This window comes from Pteropus alecto, unplaced genomic scaffold, assembly GCF_000325575.1.
Source record: "Pteropus alecto unplaced genomic scaffold, ASM32557v1 scaffold134, whole genome shotgun sequence".
Lineage (NCBI taxonomy): Eukaryota > Metazoa > Chordata > Mammalia > Chiroptera > Pteropodidae > Pteropus > Pteropus alecto.
Window position 1 is genome coordinate 2,879,454 of NW_006436283.1, and position 5,875 is coordinate 2,885,328.

Sequence of the window (5,875 nt, forward strand, 5' to 3'; positions counted from 1 at the left end):
GAAGGAAGGAAGGAAGGAAGGAAGGAAGGAAGGAAGGAAGGAAGGAAGGAAGGAAGGTAGAATAAGTCTTGCAGGAGTAAGAAGTGACTCCAGGAGGGTCCACCTATCCCAGAAATCAGAGCAGCCCCCAGCATTCTGTTTCCAGTTATCGGAGGTGGTCCTGGGTTTAGAGACTCTGGAGACTCCCACCTCCCGCTCCTGACACGTCTCCACCGCTGTGGCTGGTGTGGAGCTCGGGGAACCAGAGAGATGGTATATCAGCCTCCCTTCGAACTTGCCCGCATCAGTGCGTGACGGTGCGTAGCAATGTACGCTTTGCAAGGCAGAGGAGCCAGCACCTGCTTAGTGGTGTCACACGCCTGGATGGAAAACTCAGGAGGTCCTTGTGGAGATGCCGCCACTGCAGGAAGCCTGAGCGTGGGCCACGGGGGTCAGTTTGGCTGCGGCACACACACCCAGGTGAGGCGGTCGGCAGCACCTGGCCCAAGAGCCCCTTGGCTCCCAGCCGCCTGGCTCCAGCAGCCAGATTGCCTGGTTTCTTGCAGGGCCGGCTGGATGGCTGAGCCCACCTGGTCACCCCCAGCCCAGCCCTCAGCCCTCCGGGGGCATCTGGGGCCCAGCGCAGTCTCCCAGGAACCAGCCTTGCTCCGCACCCCCGTGCAGGCTGTCCTTCTGGTGGGCACTGCCACTTTAGCTCCAGGCACCCGGCCAGGCCTCATCTGCATTACAACCCAGATGGTTTACCACAGCCTTGCTTCCCAGAACTGCCCGCTACCCTCGTGTCTGTTCCCGGGCGCAGGCGAGGGCACAGTGCCACTTCGGGGCACGTAGAGACTATTCTCACCCCAGCCCCAGACAGAGCGGGCTTTGTTGGTTTGGGGTCAGGGGAGATGATGGGCTGGAAGCTAACTCCCCTCATTCCCTACCCTCCAACTCAAAACTTGGAACAGATGTGGATCCCTCAAAGACACTTCTCTCCCCTCCCCAAAGCGCCCGGCACTCTGCGCCCTCCCAGTCACTCCCCACTGGGCCACCTCCAGCCCCCTCTGTGGGTAGAAGAATGAGCCCCCCAGGGTAGGGGCCTGAGCTCCAGAGGGAACAGGAATCTGAGAAGGCGGAGGGGTGGGCGGCCGAGTGGGTTCGCACAGTGTTTTCTCTCCCCTCGCTTCTTCTGGGAAATGCCAGAGGCCGGCTGGGCCTGGAATGTCAGGCGTGACAGAACTCTTCCACTGCAGACATCCGAGCCACAAACCTTTTCATGAGCCCCGTGGCCCCTCCGGGCAAGAACAAAGGCCTGCAGACTGGAAGGCCGCTTCCCGCTTCCCATGGCAGGCCATTGTCCCGGCCCACTGAAATTGTCCCAAGCAGGAAAGAGAGAGATTATGGTCAACCTGGTATGTAACCCCTACCCACAAACCTTTTCCCCTGCACTAGAAAAGAAAGGTCATCTCTGCCACAGGCCTGCTGCCGGCAAGGCCGGCCCCCATCATCGGTCCCCGTGGGCAGGGGCTTCAGCTGAGGGGCTGAGATGCACCAGAGTGGCCAAAGCCCAAGGAAAGCATGCTGGGACAGCGGGGGACAGGGCTTCCAAGGGGTCAGGTGAGAGGCAGGCCCCCCAGCACCTTCTCTGCATTGGCCTAGAGAAAGGGGGGCTGGAAGGGGAGGCCTCACCCCCTACTGTAGCTCCCCTGTAACCACCAGCACTAGACTAGAAGCTCCAGAAGGAAGGAAATAGGTTCTTTTCCCCATCATCACGTCTCCAGGCCTAGCCGTAACCGGCACGCAGGAGAAGCACAATCAACGTGAAGTAAGTGACACCAGGCTTCCGGGCAGTCAAACCCAGGCCACCTCCTGGAGCCGAAGAGAGGCCTTGGGCTTGTTGAGCAACTCTGTGGTCTGAGGCCAGTCTCCCAACCCCTCTGGCTGGAAATGCAGTCACCAAACAATGGCAGCCTCAGCGCCGGTCCCCGGGCTGGCCGGAGGACAGGGAGATCATCTATGCAAGTATGAGACCTTGTGCTCACCAAGCCACGCCATAGCTTCCCACGACCACCCCGTGGGCACCAGCGGTCCCATCCGTGAGGTTGGGGGAAGAGCTCATCGTCTGTCACACACCATGAGTAAGCGGCACCCCACAGGCAGCTGAAACTGCTGTGTACTTCCCCTCCGCCATGAATGAATCTTATTATCTTTGTGAGCCAGCACCTTTGCCTGGAAATGGGATTCTGATTTCCTAGAAATTCTGCAAAGGAAGCGATTAGGAAAAGGCAGGAGGCTCCTAATCTCTCCATGAGGAGATCAGCAGGGTTGGGCAGAGGGTCCGGACCGGGGTGACGCCTCTCTGGCCTCCAGCCCCCAGCAGATGGGGGCGGTGAGAGACAAGACGGCACTACCCTAGGCCCGCCCTGGGTCGGGCATCTCCCTCGCTTGGAAGCGGGCCCCTTGGAGTGTGCCCCCGTTGGCCCTGTGTCTCCTCCCTGACTTCGTCAGTAAAGTTCGAGTCCTCACTCCCTTTGTCTCCAGATTCACAGGCCTACTGATCTCCACCAATCCACACGCCCACCCTCTGTCCCATCCGTACAGCTGCTCCCGGGCTCTGCAGGGAGAAGCCAATGCGGCTGGTGGGATCTAACAGTGATGGAAAACGGAAGTCAACACAACCCCTTATTTAGAGATTCACTGAGCACTTTCCATGTACCAAGTTCAAGGCTTACAAAGAAAACATCAAATAGAGTCCGTTTCCTCAAGGTTCTCACGGGACAAGCAGTTAGAGCATGTTGGTCAATGTGGAAAGAGCTACCCTGGAAGTTCAGATCCAACCTCTGCCAAATCTTAAAGAAAAAGTAAGAATCAGCCAAGGTGTGGAAGATCGTTCCACCCAGAGGGAAGCGAACGCGCAAAGCCCCCGGTCTGGGAAACATCTCGGAGACAGCCTGGAGCTCTGTATGGCTGCAGCGCAAGGTGTCAGTGGGCCAGGGGCAGCTGATGAAGCCCAGATGGAGCTGAGGGCCTTCGACACACAGTCCCTGAGAGGTTTAGCATGGGGAGGCAATGGGAAACTACTGGAGATGTTAGATACCCCAAGAGAAACCGGGCTGGCTGAACTGTTTGAAGATAAGCAGCTTTTTGAAATGTGTCTCACGCAGGAGGTACACAGCTCTCAAAACGTAAAGTTTTCCTGGTCACATCTACCCCCCGGTAGCTCAGCTGCGGCGGCCCAGCTCTCCCCTCCTCTCTCTCCCCAAAGGCTCCCCGATGTTTTCGAAACAATTATAGCTAACGTGCATTGAGCACTTAATATGTGCAAGGCACTATTCTAAGCATTTTGCATGCATTAGCTCATTTAGTCCTCATGACTACTGGATAAGGTAGGTACTATTATCAGCCCATTTTACAAGTAAAGAAACCGAGGCATGGCTGGGGAAGCAAGTTGCCCAAAGTCATATAGCCACCAATAGTAGATCCTGGGCAGCAGTTCAGTCTCCTGAGTCAGTACACAGGGAGCCCAGCTCACCTTCCTGCTGCACGCCCCGACCTTCATCTGGGGCATTCTCTTTAGGGTCCTGGGTACGCCTGATGACCTTGCCCCTTCTCTCTGCTCTTCAAATCATCTCTGTGCTCGTGGGCCCACTCTAAGCTCCCTGCCAGCCGTACAGCCTTTGCTGCTGGCCCTCTGCAGAGCCCAGGCTCCCTCGGGTACCACACTGTTGACGCTAAGACTTACCTGCTTCACAGGTAACCAGACTGGGATTCCCGGGGCTCCAGGGCTGTTTCTTCCTCCTTATCTCTCTCTACTTCAAACTACCTCTACTCCTTCAAAATGAACTATCACAGTCTCATGGGGTCATAATCACACCCACCTTTTTCTCATAGCACCCATCCCTTGGTGGAAGGGGGGGGTGCGCATGTCTCTTGCCTCGCCTGTCTCCCTGCAGGATACACCCAGCGCTTCTGTCTTCCCAGCACTTTGCCTGGCAAAAGCAGTCACTAGATGAGGGTTCGTGGAATGGATGAATGAACCTGACTTGTGTCAGAGCGTTATAATTTACAAAGCACTTTCTCATCCATTAACTCAAGGGCTATTCCTTGTGAGTCCTCCTTGTCCTCCACAGGGCTGAGCACAGAACTGTGTGATCAATGGATGAGAAAAAGAATGGGCTCCTGATTACAGAGAGGAGAATCCGTTCCATTAGCCCGCAAGCACTGTGAGGGCAGAGACCGGGTCTTATTCATCATTCTAGCTCAATGCCCAGCACAATGCCTGCTACAAGAGCCCAGGTCCTGTGAAATGTGTTAAATGAGTCAATTTCTCCCTCCGCCGCAGTAAAGACTTCTTCCTTACGACTATCCTCCCGATACAATCGGAAGGGAGAGGCGGACCGAATTGCTTCCATTTCTATCAGACTTTGACGTGCAGAATCTTTCCCGTTTTCTTTTTGAACCTCAGATCTCCGATGAGAAAAGGTTATTACTTCTCTTTTGCAGATGGCAAAACTGAATCCCAGAGAGGTCAGGTGTCCTACCCAAACCTCCCCGAGTTCTTCGGCATCTGTAGGGAGAGAGGCGAGGACGCAGCTGCAAGGGCAGTGAGGTGCCGAAGTGCTCCCTGTGAAGCAAAGGGACCAGGTCTCTCCGTTCGAGACCCCGGAGCTGCCCGGTGTGGTCCGCCTCTCCTTGCTTTCCCGTTCATTATCTTCAGTCCCGAGGGCAGGGCCCAAAGCCCACAGCCCCTGCGTCCTGAGAGGTGACAATTTAAGTACCAATCAAGCCGATTTTCAGGTGTCTCCGGCAACCCACTGCCTGTTTGGGGACAGATTGCAAAACCTTTCATCCTTCGTAAAGCCGGCCCTGGTTAGCCCAAACCTCCCACACTCGTGCCATCGGGACCAAGGACATAGTTCTCCTCAATCATCTGGTCTTCTCATCCCCGAGGAGATACTCGACCCCCACGCTTAGAGGTGTGGGGGAACACATTCTAGGCTGTGCGGGGCCGAATTCCTGAAAACTGCTTTCTGGAAATTTCCCCCTGCTGGACTTCAGTTCCTAGGTCTAATTCCAGACGGCGGAGTGAATTCTCCTCGGTCCCCCATGAAGTCCCCCGCCCCAGCTCCTGAGCCGGCATCCCCACCGCCCCCTCGCGTTTCCATTCCAGGGCTTGCGGGGAGCAACACCAAACTCCACTCCACCTACGAGAGCCCTGGGCGCCCTCTGGCGGACGCGGGGCGCAGGGTGCGGCCACCTCTCCCCGCTTTGGCCAGTCCCGCCGCGTAGGAGCGCCTGGCCGGACCCACACCGCGCCACGCAGGTTTGGAGTCCCAGATGTGTGAAAGCGGTTGTTGTTTATTTGTTTTTGGCTTTTTGGTAGTGGGAGGCGGCTCCCCTGTCAGCGTCAGCAGAGAACCTGGCAATGGGCCGATGGGCTGAGGCCAGACAGCTGCCACGCAGGCTGCGTCCCCTCCACCCCTGGGACTCGTGCTTCGCCTCGGGGACATGCCCACAGGTGACTGTCGTGCGCCTCTACCCCCTCCAGCTGCCAGGTCCGGCCCGAGTTTCGCGGCCCGGCTTTGGGGTGTCTCCACTTCCCTCCTTTGAGGCAGGCCGGGGCCTCCTGGGGCCGCGATCGGGACCTCGGGCGGGCCCGAGTGGGGGCGAGGGGGGTGTCCCCGCGAGGTCCGAGAAGAAGGGAAGGGGAGCCGGGAGCCTCTCCTGCTCGGCCTCCTGGAACTGCCCGCGCTCCGGGAGCGGCGCCCCCGCCTCTGCCAGAAACCGGCCTTCTTAGAAGGGAGGGGGGAAAGTGTGAATGAGAAGTTGGGGGCGGAGCGCTCGCGGGGGAGGGGCCGCTGCCAGGAACGCGCCGCCGAGGCTGGCGCCGCGC